This window comes from Marmota monax, unplaced genomic scaffold, assembly GCF_021218885.2.
Source record: "Marmota monax isolate L192 unplaced genomic scaffold, Marmota_monax_Labrador192_F-V1.1 WCK01_AAM20220418_F8-fsc00364, whole genome shotgun sequence".
NCBI lineage: Eukaryota > Metazoa > Chordata > Mammalia > Rodentia > Sciuridae > Marmota > Marmota monax.
Window position 1 is genome coordinate 697,743 of NW_026694525.1, and position 20,972 is coordinate 718,714.

Consider the following 20,972-nt stretch of genomic DNA (forward strand, 5'->3'; position numbering starts at 1 on the left):
TATCTAGTTCCAGCTCAGTAGTCATGTATATAAAGAGAGGGAAAGGAGGAAAGAGAGAAAATTTTGCATTTTTATTCTCTTTAGGCCTTCAGTGGGTTGTCTGATATCCTCTAACATTAGAGAAGGCAATATGCTTTACTTAGTGTACTGATCCAAATGCTTATGCCTTCTAGAAGAACCCTCACAGACAAAATCAGAAATAATGCTTGACCAGGTATTTGGACACTTTGTGATCTAGTCCAGTTGAGGAATAAAATTAATTACCATCAATATCAATTTTTCTTTAATTCTTTCATACAATCAACTAGTGAAATCATGTTGGGGTTTTCTTTGTGAGATTTTAAAAATTAACTCCACCACTTTTACTTGTTATAGGTCTATTCAGATTTTATATTTCTTCTTGAGTTAATTTTGGTATTGTGAATCTAAGAATATGTCCATTACCTCTAAGTTACACAATTTGTTGGCATACTATTGTTCATAGTATTCCCTGTATTCCTTTTTCTTATTTTTACTCCTTTTTATTTTGTAAAGTTGGAGATAATATTCCCATTGTCATTTCTGATTTTATTAATTTGAATCTCTTTGTTCTTGGAGAGTTTACCTAAATGAAGTTTTGTCAACTTGGCTGAAATTTTCAAAGGACCAATATTTGGGTTCATTGATTTTTTTTTTTTTATAAAATATTTTTCTATTTTGTACTTCATTTATTTTTGGTGTATGTGTGTGTGTGTGTGTGTGTGTGTGTGTGTGTTACAGGGGACTGAACTGAGGGGTATTCTACCACTGAGCTATATCTCCCAGTATTTATTTTTTATTTTGAGACAGGTTCTTGCTAAGTTGCCTAGGCTGGCCTTGAACTTATAATCCTCCTGCTTCAGCCTCAGGAGTAGCAGGGATTACAGGCACGTGCCACTGCACCCAGTTTCTCTTTAATTTTCAATGAATACTTTTGCCAGATATAAAATTATTGGTTGACAGTTTTTCTTTTCCTTTCAGCACTCTGAATAGGTCCTCCAATTGCCTTCTGGCATCCATGATTCCTGATCCGACTTGGTGTCTCATTGAGGATTCATTGTAATAATGACTTGATTTTCTCTTGCTTCCTTCAAATTTTCTGTCTTTGGCTTTGGCAGTTTGTAATGTGTCTCAGTAAGGTTCTCTTTGAGTTGATTCTACTGTAGCTTCTTGGGTATAAAGATCAATGTCTTTTCCCTCAAATTTGGGACATTTTGGGCCACATATTTTCATATATTTTTTCTTTCCTTTTCTCTTATTTTCTTCTGCTTGATATTTTCACACAGGTTGCTTGATATTTTCACACGGGTTATTCCTTTGTCCCTCTTCTCCTTACACTGGATAGTATCAATTGACCTCTCTGCAAGCTTGCTGGTTCTTTCTTCTGCCTGCTTAAATCTGCTGTTGAGCCCTTCTAGTGAATTTTTATTTCAGATATTGTACTTTTTGTATGTGTGTGTGTGTGTGGGGGGGATTTTCTATTTGGTTTTTTAAAAAATATTTTATCCTTTTTTTAAAAAATATTTATTTTTTTAGTTGTAGTTGGACACAATACTTTTATTCCATTCATTTATTTTTATGTGGTGCTGAGGATTGAACCCAGGGCCCTGCGCATGCTAGGCGAGCACTCTACTGCTGAGCCACAATTCCAGCCCTATTTTGTCCTTTTAGTGATAGCCTTTTTTTCTCATAGTTTAATTATTTGTGTATATAATATAAAACAGCTGATTATTTTTTTGTCTAGTAATTCTAATGTTTGGATGATTTTAGGGACAGTTTATAGTGATCATTTTTTCCTCCTACATATTGGTTATATTTATTGTTTCTTTACACATTTTATAATTTTTGTTGAAAACTGGACTTTAAATTTATATAATGTGGTAACTCTGGAAATCAGATTTTCCCCTTCCCCAGAGTTTGTTATTATTCCTGTTAGTGTTTATTTGTTTAGTGATTTTTTGGCATAATTTCCGTAAAATCTGTATATTCTTTGTCATGTGTAGTCACTGAAGTCTTTGATGGTTAGCTTAGTGGCCAGCTGATGACAGGACAGAAATTTCCTTAAACTCCTAGAACCAGTATGTCTTCTAGGTTGTTTTTTTTTTTTTTAGTGTTCGTGATGGAACCCAGAGCCTTACATATGCTAGGCAAGGACTCTACCATTGAGCTGTATTCCTAGGCCTAGTCTCCCTATCTTTACCAAGATTCTCTATATGTGTGTGTGCTGGGGGCATGTCCTCAACCTTCAGCTAAGAAGTTGACAAATCTACCTTATCACTATACGATGTAAAGCTTGAAGGTCAGCCAGAGGTGAGAGGAGAGGCCTTTTCACAGCTTGCGTACAGCCTTGGGTACTCACACCACCCTGTGCATATGTATAGCCTTCTAGATTCCCAAGAATACATTGAAGCTTTTCAAAGACCCCACGGACATCTCATTCCCTAATGTTTACTTTTAAGCCTTTTGGTTAGGACTGTTTGCCTATGCTGTTATCTATTGCATTAGGCAGCTGTGAAGTTAATAATTTGCCTCTAATTGTTTTTGACAAATGCCCCAAGGATATGTTTTTCACACTGAGTGTGCTCTTGAATCAGGTGTAATAAAGAAAGCTTTGCAAGAAAGGTCTTCCAAGGAACCAGCAGAGAAGCCAAATAATAATCTTTGGGAATGAGCCTTGGAAGGAGCTCCAACACTATTCTGCCCACTCTCATGGCTGCTAGGCTGCTGGCTTTCACCATGATGGTAGGCCATTGTTTTCAAGGCTACCACTTCTATCTGTTTTTGTTAATAAAGTTTTATTGAAACACAACCACACTCATTAATTCACATATTATCTTTGCTTTTGTGTTACAATAGAGTTGAGTAGATCAGACTGAGACCATACAATCTGAAAAAAACCCTATGATCTAGCTCTTCTTTTTTTTCCCCTTTTTAAAAAAATTATTTATTTTACATTAGAATGCATTTTGACATATTGTACACAAATGGAGCACAACTTTTCATTCCTCTGGCTGTACATGGTGCAGAGTCACTTCAGTAAAGTAGTCATACATGTATATAGGATAATAATGTCTGTCTTATTCTAACGTCCTTCCTGTCCCCACAACCCCATCCCTCCCCTCAACCCCCTCTACACAAACCAAAGTTATGATCTAGTGCTCTCTCTCTCTCTCTCTCTCTCTCTCTCTCTATATATATATATATATATATATATATATATATATATATATATATATATATTTATGTGGTGCTGAGGCTTGAACCTAGTGCCTCACACATGCAAGGCAAGCGCTTTGCCACTGAGCCACAACCCCAGCCCCGATCTAGCTCTTTATTGAAAAAGTTTGCTAATTCCTACTCTAGATCAAGTGCTGTTTAGTAAAAATATAATATAAACAACATATGCAGTTTTAAAATTTTTTGAGTAGTTACATTAAAAAAATAAAAAGAAGCAGATGAATCTGGGCATGGTTGTGCATGCCTGCAGTCCTAGTGACTTGGGAGCTAAGGCAGGAGGATCATAAGTTTGAGGTCAGCCTTAGCAACTTAGGGTGACCCCATCTCAAAATAAATTTACAAAAGGGCAGGAGATGCAGCTTGGTGGCAGAGTGCTTGCCTGGCATGTGTGAGGCCCTGGTCCAATTCCCAGCATTGTAAAAACAAATAAGAAGCAGGGAAAAATTAATTTAAAATGTATTTTATTTAATCTAATATATTCTTGATACTATCATTATATAATAGATATAATTAATTACTATTATTAATTACTAATAAGATATTTTACATTCTTTCTTACTAAGTCTTTCAATCTGGTGTGCATTTTACACTTACAGCACATCTCAATTTGGATTAAGCATATTTCAAATGTTTAATAAGCACAAGGGCCTTGTGGTTACCTTATTGGGCAGCATAGATGTAGGCCCCTGCTACTCAAAATATGGTCCCTGGACCAGCAGCATCTTATCACCCAGGAGCTTGTATGAAAGACACAATCTCAGGTTCCTCCTTGGACTCACTGAATCAGAATTTGCCTAGGTCATTCAGATGTATATTGCAGTATGTGCATATTGAGACGACATATTCTATATACCACTTCACTCTATTACCTGTCTTTGAGATAAAGGCCCAGAGTACCCAAGGCATTGTTCCAATATAAAAGATAACTCTCTTCATAGATTATGGTTGAATTATCTGAAAATGAATCAACAAAATTGACAGTGGGAAAGATGCTGAACTAGGCACTGTGGGATTTGCTGAGATGAAGAGGACATGGTCTCTGCTTTCAGGGAACTTGCAACTGCCCAAGGATGCCAGGAGAATACTACTCTGCACAAAAAATCCAGTCATCTCCCCCACTAAAATCCTTTAAACAACTTCTCCATCTCAAATGTAAATGTGGCAACCAGGCACTGGATTGCTCAAGCAGGCATTCAACTCAAGAGGTTCATGGGACAGAAACAAAACAGTTTCACTCCATTTGAAATTGGCTCACGGCAACGGTCTGAAGCAAACACTCAAGCTTTAGGACATGAACTCAATGGGTTCTTCTGAGAGGGTAGCAACCCTGTGTTTGTATAACAGGAAAGTTATAACATTCATCATGCTCAGATTCAGGAACTGTGCACTCAAGTCAAGGGAAACCTGACAGTCTGATTTCCAGGTTCCAGTGACTTAGAATAGGAATTCCTATTTAAAGCAAAGAAAATAAGAAATGAGGAAGTGCCAGTCCTTGTTTCTCTGTGTAGGTGTTGACAAGCTATTAAATCATTAGGCTGTCCCTTGCCAGAAGCAGCAGAATAAATCTTGGAAGTTGACAAATGGTCAGCAGCTCTGTGTGTGCCTGCACACTCAGAGGCACACACAAAGGGCACACTGTTTCCCTTGGTTTATCTCCTGGCTGTGTAAATATTTCATCTGACATTTGGATTGGATTCTGAGCTAGGTTCCCACCAAGCTGATGGTTTTTTAATCTGCTTTCATCAGCCTACAATAAACTGTCTAACCTGTCTGCACAGTGCAGTACTCTGCCCACTGGCAAATAGAACAAATGGAACCAGGAGATCCCCGACATACTTTCCTCAGATGTCTGAAGACGAGGAATTGCACCCAAGCTCTGCCCAAGCCAGAAACACAAGCTATGAGGCACTTGCCTCATCCCGTTATACCCACGAGCCCTTCCCAGACAAGACCAGTGCCAGCAGGAGGTCACAACACAGAACTTGGGCCTGCCATCCTATTAAGACAGATCTTTGGCTCAGAGTATTTGTGCCACTGCCAAAGATGAGGATGGCTGTAATCTCATTCATTCTGGGTTGTATTCATGCTGGCTTCCCTTCAGTTTCAGATGAGTTCCTTCAGTTGTCCAAAATGTAGGAAATGCTATGATAACTTAAACCACAAGTTATTGGCTCAGAAAGCTCCTATACAGTAATAAAAATAAAGAAGGTACTGATACAGGCTGCAACATGGATAATCCCTGAAAACATTATGTTAAGTGAAAGAGGCCAGAGATAAAAGATCACAGATTGTGAAATTCCACTCATATGAAATGTCCAAAATTGACAGTTCCATAGGTACAGAAAGTAGATTAGTTGTTGCTAGGCATTGGAGGGAGAGGAGCTTGACTGCTAGTGGGTTTGGGAATTCTTTCAGGGGAGATGATAATGAATGTACTGGAATTAGGTAGTGGTAAGGGTTGCACCACTTTGTGACTGTACTATAATAACACCAAATACACACTTTAAATAGGTGAATTGTACTGTAGATTGTACAGTATGAGACTTCTATCTGATAAAGATGTCTAAAAACAATTAAAGGGTCATTAAATGATTTCTTCCTTTTTCCCCTACAAAGCTTCCAGAGATAAACCTTCTCAGCCTTGTTATTCTGTATTCTATTTATAGGAGAAAAAAGTTAGATGGGCCTGCAAGCTGGTCCTAGAGATGCTGTAGGATCATCTATAATGCTAAAGGAGCATCTATACGTTCTACCCAGTCTACTGCTACAGTCCTCTATCATCATTCACTCATCCACCCATTCATGACAATACTGCTATGCACTAGGAATTGGGAAAACAGCATGAATAAACTCTGCCTTTTCTATTAGGAACTCTATGATAGTGATGTTATTAACATTAACCCTGAGCTTTCTTGGATTCATGAATTGCCTGTGAGACCATCAAAGGTAAAATGATATTAATTACAAAGTTAGTGCTATTTATATTACAATTCTCTTTTAGAAATTGGGAATTCATGCATGCTATACTTCTCTAAAACTTTCAATACTTGAAGTGTAAAGTATACTGGAAAATTTATGCTAATAGGAAAGCAAAACATTTAAAAAACAAGGAAGGATGCAAACTTCCTGTTTCTCTAAGATGTTGGAAGCAAGGATTTTTGAAAAAAATAATCAAGTCAGAAAGGTGACAGCATGTATTCTGAGTTTCCTCCTTTAAAAGAAATTGCTTTTGTGAATCCACAGGCTTTACTTTTTTTAATAACTTTATTTTTATTATTTAATTTGTTTACATGGTGCTGAGAATCAAACTCAGTGCCTCCCAAATGCTAGGCAAGCGCCTACCACTGAGCTACAACCCCAGCCCTCCACAGGCTTTATTAAGAGGCAGTTTTTTTTTTTTTTTTTGTGGGGTGGGTCTCAGTGTAGATGAACATGCATATCTGCTGGTAATACTTCTGGCATTAGTATGGGTAAAGTGGGTACAAAGGAAGTCAATTGTTCATTTTTTTCAGGTAGTGTGCTGAATGGAGAAATAAGATGTGATCTTTGGGGTCAGTCAGGCTTGGCTTCAAATCCTAGCTCACACTAAAAAAAATATATAGGGCTGGGGATGTGGCTCAAGTGGTGGCGCGCTCGCCTGGCATGCGTGCGGCCCGAGTTCGATCCTCAGCACCACATACAAACAAAGATGTTGTGTCTGATGAAGGCTGAAAAATAAATATTAAAATTCTCTCTCTCTCTCTCTCTCTCTCTTTGAAATATATATATATATGTGTGTGTGTGTGTGTGTGTGTGTGTGCTACGATTGAACCCAGTGCCTCACACTTGCGAGGCAAGTACTCTATCACTGAGTTGCAACTCCAGCCCCTAGCTCACACTTTTAATTCAGGCCTTCATCATCTCTTAACAGCTTTGGAGCTGCTCTTCCTATCTCTCATCACATCCTTCTCCAATTTATCCTTCACATGGCAGCCCAAGCAAACTCTCAAAAATACAAATTGGATCTTGTCACTCTTCTACTGTAAACCCTTTAGTGACACCACATCTTTGACAGGAGGGTCTAAACTCCTTAGCATGATTCAAACAATGCTGGCTCCACAGCATGGCCTCCACACTTAGCTGCATATCCTCCTCCTCCACCTTGTGATTTTCACATGATTGTCTGCAGTTGCACATGGACACACATCCACATGCACTTGTCCCTCTACTCAGGCTGTTATGCTCCCAGGGAATCACTTTCCACCCTTCTATGCCTGGTCCACACAGAATAATCTTTGCATTGGGGCTGGAGGCAGCAGAGCTGAGAAGATGCCAGGCTCTGGTGCCAGATGCCAGGGCCAGTTCCCTGACTTCAGAAGCTTGATTAATGGCTATAGAGGAGATACTGACAAGAACTGCAAAAAGGCCATTAAATTCTATCACAAGCTACTTGAATGTTGTGTCATTTGAAAAAGTTAGTAAGTAATACAGGCATACAGGAATACAATTCCAAGATTAGAAAGGATATTTAGTAAAAGAATAAGTTCCTGCTGTGTCCTAGATACCCTATTCCCTTAACAGTGTTTTTGTCACTCTTTGGAGAGATAGACCGCATATGTAAGCATAGAGATATCACTTTAACACAGTAGGGTAACATATTCTTCAGTGTTCTGTCCTTGCCCTTTTCATTTCACCATATTATATTGGAGATCCTTTCATAATGTATTTTATTTAACTAATGCTCTATTGTAAGCAAGCATCTATATTGTTTCTAAACATTATAAAGCTACTTCCTGAGTCCTCTCCCACTTTTCTTGTAGTGTCCTTGCTCACCAAAAGGAAATTTCTTTTTTTTAATTTTCAAAATATTTCTATTTCTTTATTTCTTTTTATTTAAAATTGAATTTATTAACCAGGTATGCTCACATCTACCTATAATCCCAGCTACTTGGGAGACCGAGGCAGGAGGATGGCAAGTTGGAGGCCAGCCTGGGCAACTTGGTGAGATTCTGTCTCAAATATTTGCATCTATTATTTTTGTTTTCTAATTAAAAGATAATACATTTCATTTGTATAAACATGGAGAATATTTGAAAAGTGCAAAGCAAAAAGATCATTCATATATTCAACACTGGTTAATAGTTTGCTGAATGTCTTTCTTGTATTTTTCTCTATTCACATATCTGTACTTTACCAAAGGCCTTCTTAAATTTGAGGAGGACATGTGGATCAAACATAGTAAAAAATAATAATAGAGGGTTGGGGCTCAGCAGTAGCACACTTGCTTGGCATGTGCGAGGCACTGGGTTTGGTTCTCAGCACCACATATAAATAAATAAATAAAAGTAAAGATCTATCAACAATTTAAAAAATATTAAAAAAAGAATGGTATGCTCACATGGTCCAGTCACAAAGTATCTTAAGCCCATTTAATTCACACAACAACCCTATGAGGCATGTACTATTCCTCTCATTGTACAAATAGGGAAATCAAGACAGAAAGGATAGCTCAGAGTCACACAGCTTAGGGAATGTCAGAGCTGGGATCTGAACCCAGGTCTGTGACCCCAAGTCATGCTCTTATCCTCTGCATCCTACTGCCTCTGCCTGCTCTCAAGTGTCTAGTAAACTTTTTTTTAAGAGAGAGAGAGAGAGAGAGAGAGAGAGAGAGAGAATTTTTTAATATTTATTTTTTAGTTTTCGGCGGACACAACATCTTTGTTTGTATGTGGTGCTGAGGATCGAACCCGGGCCGCACGCATGCCAGGCGAGCATGCTACGGCTTGAGCCACATCCCCAGTCCTCTAGTAAACTTTTGAAAAGGCATAGACCCTTTGACCCAGCAATTCCACGAGCAGGTCTCTGCTTTTCAGAAATTCCCACATGTGCCTGAAGAACAAGAACAAGAATGCTCACTGTTATGGACTGTAATAGCGAAACATTAGGACCAATTCAACTGCCATAAAGATGTGAACGGATAAGTCAAACAGAATAGCCATACAACGAGATATTATAGAACAGTTAAATGGACTGAACTGACTTCATATAGATAGATATCGAAAACAACAGATTAGGGGCTGAGGTTGTGGCTTAGAGGTAGAGTGCTTGCCTAGCATATATGAGACACTGAGTTTGATCCTCAGCAATACATAAAAATGAATAAATAAAACTAGTGTGCCCATCTACAACTAAAATATGTCAAAACTCCAGATTAAAAATAAGTTTCAAAATGATATGTATAATATGATGCCATTTATGTCAATTAGGAAAAAACAATCCACTCACCTCCACCTCCAATTCTAAATCTTATTTATGATCACTGTGAGAATGGAAGGGCTGGGGCTGTACCTCAGTGGTAGAGTGCTTATCTAACATGTATCAGGCCCTGAGCTTGACCCTTAGGACCTTCACCCCACAAAAAAAAAAAAAAAAAAAAAAAAGAAAAAAGAAAAAAAAAAAGTCCAAGCAATATATGAACTGATCACTGTGAGAAATGGACTGCAAAGATACACATCAAATTTATGACGATAGATGCTTGAGGGGCACTGGAAGAGAAATAAGATCAGGGATGAGGGGTATAAGACATTAAACATATCTATGATAATTTTTTAAAGACTTAAAGGTAGTGTAACATATTAATATATTTCAATTCAGAATGGTGGGAATATATGCATTTGCTATATTCTTTTCTGCTACTCTACTATATTTAAAAAAATAATACCAGCTAATGCTTACTGAGCATTTACTATGTACCAGGTACAGTTCTAAGGGTTTCACATAGATTAACTCATTAAATTTTTTCAGTGTCCTATGAGGTAGGTATTGTATTAGGCCCATTTTACAGGTGAAGTAAATGAGACACAGAGATGTGAAATGACTTCCTTGTATCACACAGCTAGTAAGTGGTATACTTGGAGTCCAAACCTGGGTGCTCCTGTCTCCAGGAATCATGCATTTATACTACATAACCTCTATTCATCTAAAAATTCTCAAAATCCAAACAAATTCACAGTACACCAAGACTCTAAATACAGAAGAAATGCAAAGTGGAGGAATGAACACAATTGTGCAGTTCAACCTGGGGTTGGTGGTGAAGGCTCCACTCCAGAGTTGAATAGCATTAGTTCAGAATAGAATCAAAAACAAAACACTCCATTCCTCCTCAAAAAGAAAAGAAGAGACAGAGAAGGGCCCAAATGAGGACATGACAGGACACACACTCAATTTGAACTGGTGTGTGAACTGGAGTTCACAGGAGTTAGCTAATCCTAGTTTCTAAACTCCAAAAGTTTGGGGAAGGGAGGAGCTGGCAGACAAGTAGGGTGGAAAAAATGAGGCTGGGAGGAAAGAGGGAAGTCCTAAGGCTAAGGCTGCTGTGCTCCCTGCAGAAGGATGCAGGTATCTGGTGCTTAAGGAGTCCAGTAGCAGGACAATAGAAAAGGATGAAGGGGGCAGCAGTGTTTCTAGAGTTCTTTTTCTGCTGGTGCCTCTGGTTTCAGTCGAGTAATTTCCCCACTCCCTGATGTCATCATCAAAGCAGCTCCCAGAAAATAAGAGACAGGGAAACAGTGGGGTCAAAAGAGAGGAAGGCTGCCCAGCTGGAAAGACTCTGAAGGGCATGGACCAATCAGCCGAACAACAGGGAGAGGCGGTGTGATGTGGCAGTGAAGAACTCACACTACAGAGCCAGCCCACCTGGGGCTGACTTCTGGCTCTGCTACTTATTCATTCTGTCAACTTGGGCAAGCCATCTGTGAAATGGGGCTAATAATAGAATTGTTGTGAAGATATAGATGAGTAAATGAATCTGAAGCGCTCAGAACAGTGCCAGGCACATAGAAATCACTCTGTTGAGTGTTTGCATTTTTATTGTAATCATTCTTTCTGAGGACTTACTTGTTTCCAGGCACTATGGTAGGAATTGGGCATAGAGGGAAGTATCAGATATAATTTTTGCCTTTGAACTTAATTAAGCTGGGTGACAGATGAACAAATGAATTAAAATGCAATATAATAAGGTCTCATGTGTCAGACACTACAGGATCTCAGAAAAAGGAGTGATGGACTAGGGAAGGATGGGTGGCCAGGGAGGACTTCAGAGATGAGAATAACTTGGGAGCCAGAGCTTGAAAGAACAGGATTTCATCAGGCAACCAGATGGGAGGAAGGACATCTCTAATAGACTAGTGTCTTGGTCAAAGGCATGTTTAGGACCATGGTTCAGGAAAGGATTACGATTAATATAGGAGGAAAATAGATTAGGGCCCAAACTACAAGCTCTGGGAGTGTGTGCGTGTGTGTGTGTGTGTGTGTGTGTGTATGTATTTGTAGCAGGAGGAATTAACACGATCAAAGTTGTATTGTAAAAAATTAAAAATAAATAAATAAATAAATAAATGAAGGCTGGTGAGGTGGTGCAAGCTTGTAATCCCAGTTGCTTGAGGGTGGCTGAGAAAGGAGGATTACAAGTTCAAAGCCAGCTTCAGCAAAAGCGAGGTGCTAAGCAACTCAGTGAGACATAGTGCTGGGGATGCGGCTCAGTGGTCAAGTGCCCCTGAGTTCAATCCCCAGTACCCCTCCCCCCAAAATAATAAATAAATAAATAATAAAATGAAGGGTGGATTTTGAATGGAAAACAAAGGAGACCAGTGGAGTTGCACTGATTCCCCCAACCCTATCTCATAATTCCTCCCAATGTTCCCTTTATCAATCATCCATCCACCTAGCTAGCTGCACAAGAAAGAACCTTGGAGTCCTTGGTGACTTTTCCCACTCCTTCACTCCTTTATTTACTCCATCAACAAACAAGCCTTGTTAGTGTTACTTCCAAAATGCATCTGGAATCTAGATGACCACAATAGCTTCCTACCTGGTCTTTCTAGTTCCACTGGTGCCCCTTCTAATCCTTTGTCTATACAAATGCCAGAGTGGTTACACACACACACACACACACACACACACACTACTATGGAATAAATTGTATCCCTCTTTCACACGTTGAAGTCCCAACCCCCAGTGTGGCTGTATTTGGAGCAAGGAAGTAATTAAGGTTAAATGAAAATTTAAGGGGGGGCCTGATCTCATAAAATTAGTGTTCTTATAAGAAAAGATACCAGAGAGGTCCCTCACATTCTCTTGCCTCACAGCACTGAGGAAAGGCCATGTGAGAACACAGCAGGGTGTCTGCAAGCCAGGAAGAGAGGCTTCACCAGAAACTGACCATGCTGGTGCCTTGATCTTGGACTTCTAGCCTCCAGAAATGTGAGAAAATAATTGCTGCTGTTTATACCATCAAGTCTATAGTATTTTGTTATGGCAGCCTGAGATGACTAATATATTAAGCTTTACCTACATTATTGATACTTGTTTATGCTCTGTGTTGTATGATTTTCTCTTAATTTGTTGTCTGATATAGCTTCTGCCTTTCCACTAGCTCCAAGAAGTCATGGATCATGCCTTTTAAATCACCAGGAGCACCCACAAGCAAGTTGGGCACACAGTAGTAGTTGATAGGTCCTTATAGAAAGAATGGATGCAACTGCACAGGAAGCATGTTGAACATTCATAGCTAGAAAAGGATATTGAGACTCTGGGGTTGGTGTTAGCTTTGTCACAGATGTCCTAAGTGTCTCTAAACAAATTAGCATATTTCTCCCTTTCTATCCATTTGTTTCTTCAGCTGTGTTGTTTCTTCCTTCCCTTATGGAGTTTTGGTGAGACTTCAATATATAATCCAGTATTTTCAGAGCCTTTGTGAAAAAGAAGAGGGCCTAGGTTTTTGAGTCAGAAAGATCTGCATTCAGAAATCTACCTTTCTCACTTAGTAACCCTGATTGGAGCACTAACAGGGTACAAAGTACTTCATACTCACTGACACATTCCATCTTAGTAGCCACCCTACAAAGTAGATATGAGGATCATCTTTTCTTGGAATGAGGAAAGTGAGCTTCTGAGAGGCTGGTGAAATTAACTAAGGGTCATACTTTTAGTTAAATGTTCAGAACCCCCAAAGGGTTTAGCTCAGAAACTCATGTTCTCTCTTCCATGCTATAGGTCCCCAGAGGACAGAGCTCAAGGTCTAGAAAGAATACCTCCTACATGGGATTTAACAAGACTCCATTGGCAGGGACAAAAGTTCTTGCATTTCTCTGGGGAAACAGGAAGCTGCCACCTTGATATTTAAGTAATATAATACAAGGCCAGCTGAAACGAGCTTTCCTAAAGGGAACTTGACCCAAAAGAGATGATGAGCCATTTCACTAGACAGGGTGCTTGAGGGGGCAGGGATATAGCTGACTTATTTACTTCTGAATTCTTATAACCTGCATTGTGCCTGGCTCCAGGAGGCACTCAATGACTGTTTGTGTAATAAATTTACCCAATGTAGCTCAAGGGCTTAAAGATATTACATTCTGTGGCCTGATATTATGGCCACTAGAAAGGTGTAGCTGTAGAGATTAGGCCTGAAAGAGTCAGTCACATAGCTGCCAAGGTTTGGAACTGAAGAAGTATATTTTTGATATGTTTCAGAGTCACAATGAAACAAGATTCGCTGATGGGAATTTTCCCAAGGACTGGATCCAGACACCCAATAAAAGGGTTACAAGTATACTTGCATATAATTTGCAAATGGTTTATGTCTAACTACATTTTCTGTCATCTATTCCCTGGTGATTTTCAAGGCAAAATTTATTACTACACTAAAGGTTATTGCATAATTTATAAAAATAATAAAAATTTATCTTCTCTTTATTTAAAAAATAGGCAGTACTGCATTTTGCTGTCAAGACTGTTCAGCAGACAACTCATATATTTATTATTGCCACATAAAGTGTTTGATCAATCATATTTAGGTTCTACCATAAAACTTAAAATGTGAGGTATACCTATCCATATTAGCCACTATCACTAAAGTTCCCTGTGTCGTCAACATGAGGGCTGTCCCATTCAAGTGACACTTATTTGGATTTCAATTATACAGAGCCCCTTCAAGTAGAAATCTCTGTCAGTGAGGACTCAAAGCAAAGGCAGGTTTCCCTGTTTCTTATAAACACAGTTAAGGTCCAGTGGCAGTCACTCTTCTCAAGAGCAGAGGAGGTTGGGGTGACAGAGAGCAGAACTGTGAACACCCATTGCTAACTCCCAGGCGGAAGTTTTGCTTTGTAAGCTGATCCTTGACAGAGCAGTAATTTATAAATGGAAGGAGATATGGGACTCATCATTCAGCAAGCATTTATTGAGGGCTTGCTATGTGCAAGACACTAGATAAGCATCACAACTTCATAAGGACAACTTACAAATCTATCAGGCCTTTTCTTATCATTGCCTTAAATATCATGTCCTGGATTTAGAAATGACAATGTACTCATGACAAAAAAATCTGAATTCAATACTAGTACCACTTATATTTGCCCCCTCAAGTGATGGTAAAAAGGACTCTCTGCATGCTTTAATGAGCTTTTGCACACACTGTTCCCTCTGCTTGGAATTCTCTTCCCCCTCTCCTGTCTGCCTGGTGAAATCCTACCCACCCTTTAAGATACAGTTCAAATATCATCTCCTTTGTGAACCCTTCTGACACCTCCTGAGAAAATGAATCATTCTCTTCTATACACTCACAAAGCACTTTGCAAGGAACTTCTACTCTGGGACTCTATTGTAATTTTTTTCTTTCTTACACTTTGAACTCCACAAATCAGGGCACATCTCTGATTCTTCTTGGTGTCCCCAGCACAATGCCTTTATATGGCAGTAGTTGGCAAATGATTGCTGAAATTCTCTGGCCACTCCAGAAAAGAAACCTATTAATACATTACAGAGAACTCTATATAGAGTACTCTAACAAGGCTTTGCATATAGTATGTGCTCAATAAAGGTTATTGGCTTTGAAAGTAGTAAAAATGGTGCTTTACTTAGGTCAAGGGTATAAATAGTAATTGTCACTAGCCCGTTCATGGGGCCAAAACAGCAGGCATTGACTCTACATAGACAGACATCCTTGTGATGTTTCAGGAACTGAATGTTATACTTGCCCCAAACCATCACACCTGTTGGTTTACCAGGGTACAAAATGTCCCATACCCACTTTGAGAGGCTAAGGAATTTGCTACAGAAGTGCCCCTTTAGATTTTTTTCAAAATGAGGAAAAATAGTTCAGAAGCCACCTGAAAGGTTGGCTCCAGATACCTTCCAGAGTATCTGGAGAAGGTATCTGGAGATAATTATTGTTTGTTCATGCTATCTCCACCTTCCAACTACAATCCATACTCTAAAGAAAACTCAGAACATATGAAAAGAACCTATAAAGAATCAAGATGAAGTACAATTTAAATTGTACCTTATAATTAGAATAGACAAAATATCACCACCAGCTTAGAGTTATTGATTTGCTGTTGGTAAAAATGTTGTGAGGCACAGATCTAAAGAAGGCAAAAAATTGGTAAATATCATTTATATCAAAGCACTAAAAAATTCATACTTTGGCTTTTAATCATAGCCATTTGCAAAATCCTACTATCTTTTCTCTGGGTGTGGGGGAGTAAAATTCTTTTTTTCTGTTTTGAAAAGAAATGTGTAGAAGGAAACTCATTTTGTAGTTCTACTTTTATGAGAAATACACATATTTTAGAGCCTTTTGGTATATATTCAGCCTAAGCATTTTTAGTTTTGATAACACAGGTATGAAATGGTCAGTTAATCCTAAATAGCTAGAAACCAGTTTAGGTAGATACCAGATTCCCTGAGCATTCTAGTAAAGAGTAATTGAAATGATTTTCCCCTAATTTTCAAAAACAGGATGTTTCGTGACTCATCGATGACTTTAGGTAGTTCTTGTTTAGTGCTGAATTAGGTAGAAAGACCCAGCTAAAATCTGTTGAGTTTAGCTGAAACAAAGACTAGCCTTGCTTCCAAATCACTGTGAATGCTATTTGAACAGTAAAATACCCAAGCCCATAGATAAGCAAAGTTTCACGGTATAATTCCCTTCTACTTCTGTTAGCTTGCGGAGGCATGGGTGAGAGGACAATGCCAACACAAACGGAATTGTACGGTGAAGAAAGAAAAGGAGGGCCAGAACAGTGGGTGAAAAGTTAACTTACTTCACTTAGACCATCATATTAAAACCAGATGTTTCTAAAATGTTGGATGAGAAAAACTGGTGTTACTGATAGCGTGAACAAACCCTTTGTGCTTTCCTCCCAATACAGTATCATTACAGGGTGCCAGAGGTGTCATTTTCTTTCATTCCACATGTAGCACATTCTCAACAAGTTAAACCGTTTCTAATCTTGTGTAATTAGATAGGTCTCGCTACATCCCTCAGTTGAAGGATTTTATGAGCTGCCTTGTTCTGCCTCCCTTTTGTGACAACTTCTTTGGGGCTGGAAACTAACATTTGCTAACATTTCTTCCCTTCTGGCACCTGTCAGCTGGGTGGACTCTGGGAAAAGGAGGATGGGGAGGGAAGGAATGCAACGTCCTCTCTGCCACCCATGTCCTGGTATTAGAGCCCTCTTTGTCTCTATGTAGGGCTTACTTTGTTCTGTAAAGTGCTATTAAGTACATACTCAAAATAAACAATGGAAAGAGGGATGAATGGAATGACGAAGTCCTCGGACTTTTTAAAATTTAATTTGATCACAAATTTCAAGTTCCTCTGTTTACTAAATGTAGAGCTGGGACTGAGGTGCCAGCCAGAGTTGGAAGCCCTTTAAAACAGCCCAAGGGTGACCCACCCTGCAAAATGGATGGGGCTTGGCTCTTTGATCTTACCATTCAGTCACTCTGGGCAGAGCCTCACTACTGGCTATAGCGACCCAGCATGACTGCCTTCATACTTCACAGCAGAATTTGAGGAGTCCTTGGATATTTGACATCAGAACCAAAGGATATATAAACACGAGGTCTTTTACTTCAACACAAAAATAATAATCACCTTTTGGAATGGAGAGATTTTCCTTCTGAAACCTTTAAGGTTATCCCCCCACCAAGAGCTTTCTTGGGGTCATTTCTTGACCATTCTATGACATCTTTGTGAGGTCGCTGACTGGCAAATGCTCTCCATGTGTAGACAGGGAAATCCAGAATTAAGGCCGAATTATGCTTCTGTGCCGTGGGACTTGTGCATGATTGATTATATGCAGGGCCTGATCTCTCACCACAAAATTCTGTGGTTTCTGTCCAATAATGAGATAAGACAACTGAAGGAGTGCAGTATCCAACAAAAATGGGTGACTGACAGGGCCACCTGACGTCCGCTAGTACTTTACAGTTTATAAATCGCTTTCAGAGTTGCCCTTTCATGGAGATAGGCAGTGTTCACTCCTATTTCACCAAAGCAACTGGACGGCAGAAATAAGAGCCAGGGTGCTGGCACCGTCATGGAGGCCCTGAATTTCTCACGACGGGGGCGGGGCAGCGTGTGGGTAAGCACTTTGCCTTCCAGGAATAGTACCACTCTGAGACTCCTCGGTAGACTGCCTGGAACGGAGATTAAGCTCGGGGTTCTCTTTGCATTCCATTTAGCAGTTTGCTCATGCTTTCACTACAGATCAGGCTCAAGAATTCCTTTGCCAGCTGAGAATCTGAATGTTGCTTTGGCTGTAAGACAGTATCTTATTTATTCCCATAAATCCCCTCCCCCTCTTGTCCCTGATGATTTTCACCCTAAAATGGAAAGAGGGGAGGGAATTATGTGAGCATTTGGGCACTGGACTGTGGCCACCCTTGGCAATCTTGTTAATCTCTGAGACTCTCTGCAGCATTGACTGCAGAGAACAGTGACTCACCCAGAGTAACACATTCCCTCCTGCCTTCAGAAAAGGAATTCCTCAAAAGTGCTGGTGAAGAAAACAAAACAACTACAGTTTGTCGGGTGGGGGACATGCTAACAGGAAAAAATTGCTTTAAATAAGGCTAGAAGATTTCTAAAGGACAGGGTGAGGATGGGTCTTCAAGTAATTAAAAAACTGGTTCATATGTTTCAGATTTCCTTGACAGTTCCAAATTTGAGGTTTAAGCATCTTTGGTTCAGGGGAAGTTATGACACTTCAAGTCAGGTTACCTCAGCCCCTCACCTGGCTCACTACCTGAAACTGCCCAGGAGCTCTCAAGGATGGGAGACCAACATTGATTGGGAAGGAAGGAAAGTAAGAAGCAGCTGGCACAAATGCTGCCTAGCCTTCTGTTCATTCTAGCCAGCTGTATAGACAGCTGTCCCTTTAATTTAACCCTTAGTCCATCCCCTAAATGATGAAGTTCATTTTGCACATAGGAGTCTCTTCTGGTAGCTATTGTGGTTGTTATGAAGCACAGGAAAGAGATAAGGAAGAGATAAGGAAGATTATGTTGGGAACACTAGACAAAGAAGGTTTTTCTTTATCAAAATGTGTATGAGAGGAAGAACAGAGAGGAGCGTTCTGTACACTGAGAGAGGAACCACTGTAATCAGAGGCAGCCTGGAGGAGGGACAGGCTGTGAGGGCTTGCAGGCACTTTGATTATATTTATAGTCTCAAGGCTAATTGTGTATATGGGAGTTCCTGATTCAAGAATGACCATTTGTAGATGCACGTGGGTTTGTTTTGCTACACTTCCAGAGAATCAACTCAGCAATACTTTCAACAGCTCTGATCAATAGAGAGGAGGTTAATTACTCACCAGTCTGGAGACTAGGAAGGTAAATATGCAAGCTGTTTTTCCCTCAAGTGGACTTAGAATCCTTGGCTGTTCAGGCTGGAAGTGACTGTAAACTGTGTTCTATTAAATAATGAAAAGAACTGTGGGAGAATTTGAGCCTGGAAAAATGAAGTCGATTGCCTTGGGGCTCACGTGAGCTAGTGGATGATGCCATTACAAAGAAACTAAGTCTCTCTTTTACTAAGCCAGTGGTTTCTGTCCACCCTCCCATCCTATACCTTCAGAGAGCCCCCAGATGTACCTACCACGGCAAAGTCTGTTCATTTTTCTTCTGGCTCTTTCAATTGCTATCCTATGACAATGTTGGCAGGCTCAGTGACTGAGCACACCCTTGATCATAAGAGAGGGCATGCTTATTCTTGTGCACTTGACCTCTCTAGGGTAGAGCTGCACTGCCGTCTGCAGACTACCCTTGGCACCGCCAGGCAGGATGGGGAAACAGGGAGACTGCACTCCAAAAGCAATGTGGCTGCTATGAAGGGATGTGGCTGCTTAAGTGTCTTATTTTTTAAAATTTCTTTAAAAAATTAATTAAATTGACAAATAAAAACTTATAAAAGGGCTGGAGATGTAGTTCAGTGGTAGAGTGCTTGTGTTGTATGTGTGAAGCCCTGGGTTCCATTCCTGGTACCATACACAAAGATATATACTTATGGTGAACAAGGTGATGTTTTATATGTGTGTGTATACATATATATGTATATATGTATGCATATGTACACACATATAGATATGTATACATAAAAAACATATATATTGTATATATACATATTGATGACATGTATAATGATTAAATCAAGCTAATAAACATATTCTTTTGCCTAGGGGAGAATAGGGAGATGTTTGTCAAAGGGTACAGAGTTTCAGCAGGGAAGAATAAGAGTCTACAGATCTACTGTACAGCATAGTTACCACAGTTAATAATAATCTACTATGTACTTGAAAATAGCTAAGAGAGGGCTGGGGATGTAGCTCAGTGGTAAAACACTTGCCTAGCAAGTGCAAAGCCCTGGGTTTGATCCCTAGCACTTCAAAAAAAAAAAAAATCGCCAAGAGAGCACATTGTAAAAATTCTCATTTGTAGAATGTTCTAATCTGAAAGTCATAGGAAGGAGAGAAGTTCTCTCCATTCTTCATTTAAAAACATGATGTAATTGATACATAAAATGGTAAATATATGTAAATAATATGTGTATATCATTTGTACATGTAAAACACTTAATATTTGTCAGTTATGAAAACTAGTCATAGACTAAAACCCTGTGAACCTACCCTCCCCAGCAGCAACTGAACACAATTAGTATCAGTGATGCTCCCTGCATGACTGCCCCCATCAATCTTCCAGAATCAAGAACTTTAAAATGATCATAAAATGATCCCATTATCAAGAACCTTAAAATGATCACTCCATTACATTTCTTTATAGTCTTCTTACACATGTATCACTAAATAATATACTTTAAAATTTTGCTTGGTTTCAAACTGTAAATATTGGTATCATAATAAAGTATTATTCAATTTGATTTTCCACAAAATTATGTGTCCTATAATTCATCACATTATTATCTGCAGCAGAGGTTCATTCATTTTCCATTGCTGTATAGTATTTCATGTCATTGAACCACAAATATCCATACTGCTGTTGATAAACATGTTGTTTCTAGTTTTCTTCCCCTACTCTGAACAAAGTTGCTCTAAATTTTCTTAATAGTAAATGCACTATGCAAATTTCTTTGAGGTCTGTTTCTAGGAGTGGAATCAATGAGTTGTAAAGTATACATATGTTCAAATTTATTAGATAATGACAAATTGTTTCTCAAGTTATTTGTTCAATATACACTCCCATCAGAGGTCCTAACTGCTATATATTCTCACTAACAATTAGTATTGCTTAAATTACATTGTTTTTCCAGTCTGGTGAGTTATAATGGAATCTTTTATTATTGGTTTCTTCCCTGGTCATTCATCATTGTTTGAATTTGCATTTCCCCGATTACTAATGAGGTTGAGCATCTTTGCCTGTTTCTTGGCAATTTAGAT

The 20,972-nt window shown here is 39.2% G+C and overlaps 1 protein-coding gene across 3 annotated transcripts in view; it reads right to left on the minus strand.

Annotated features, from left to right (window-relative positions):
• Positions 1-20,972, minus strand: part of Hdac8 (histone deacetylase 8) — a 234,164-nt gene that overhangs the window by 52,072 nt on the left and 161,120 nt on the right. The gene's annotated exons all lie outside the window — the stretch shown is intronic.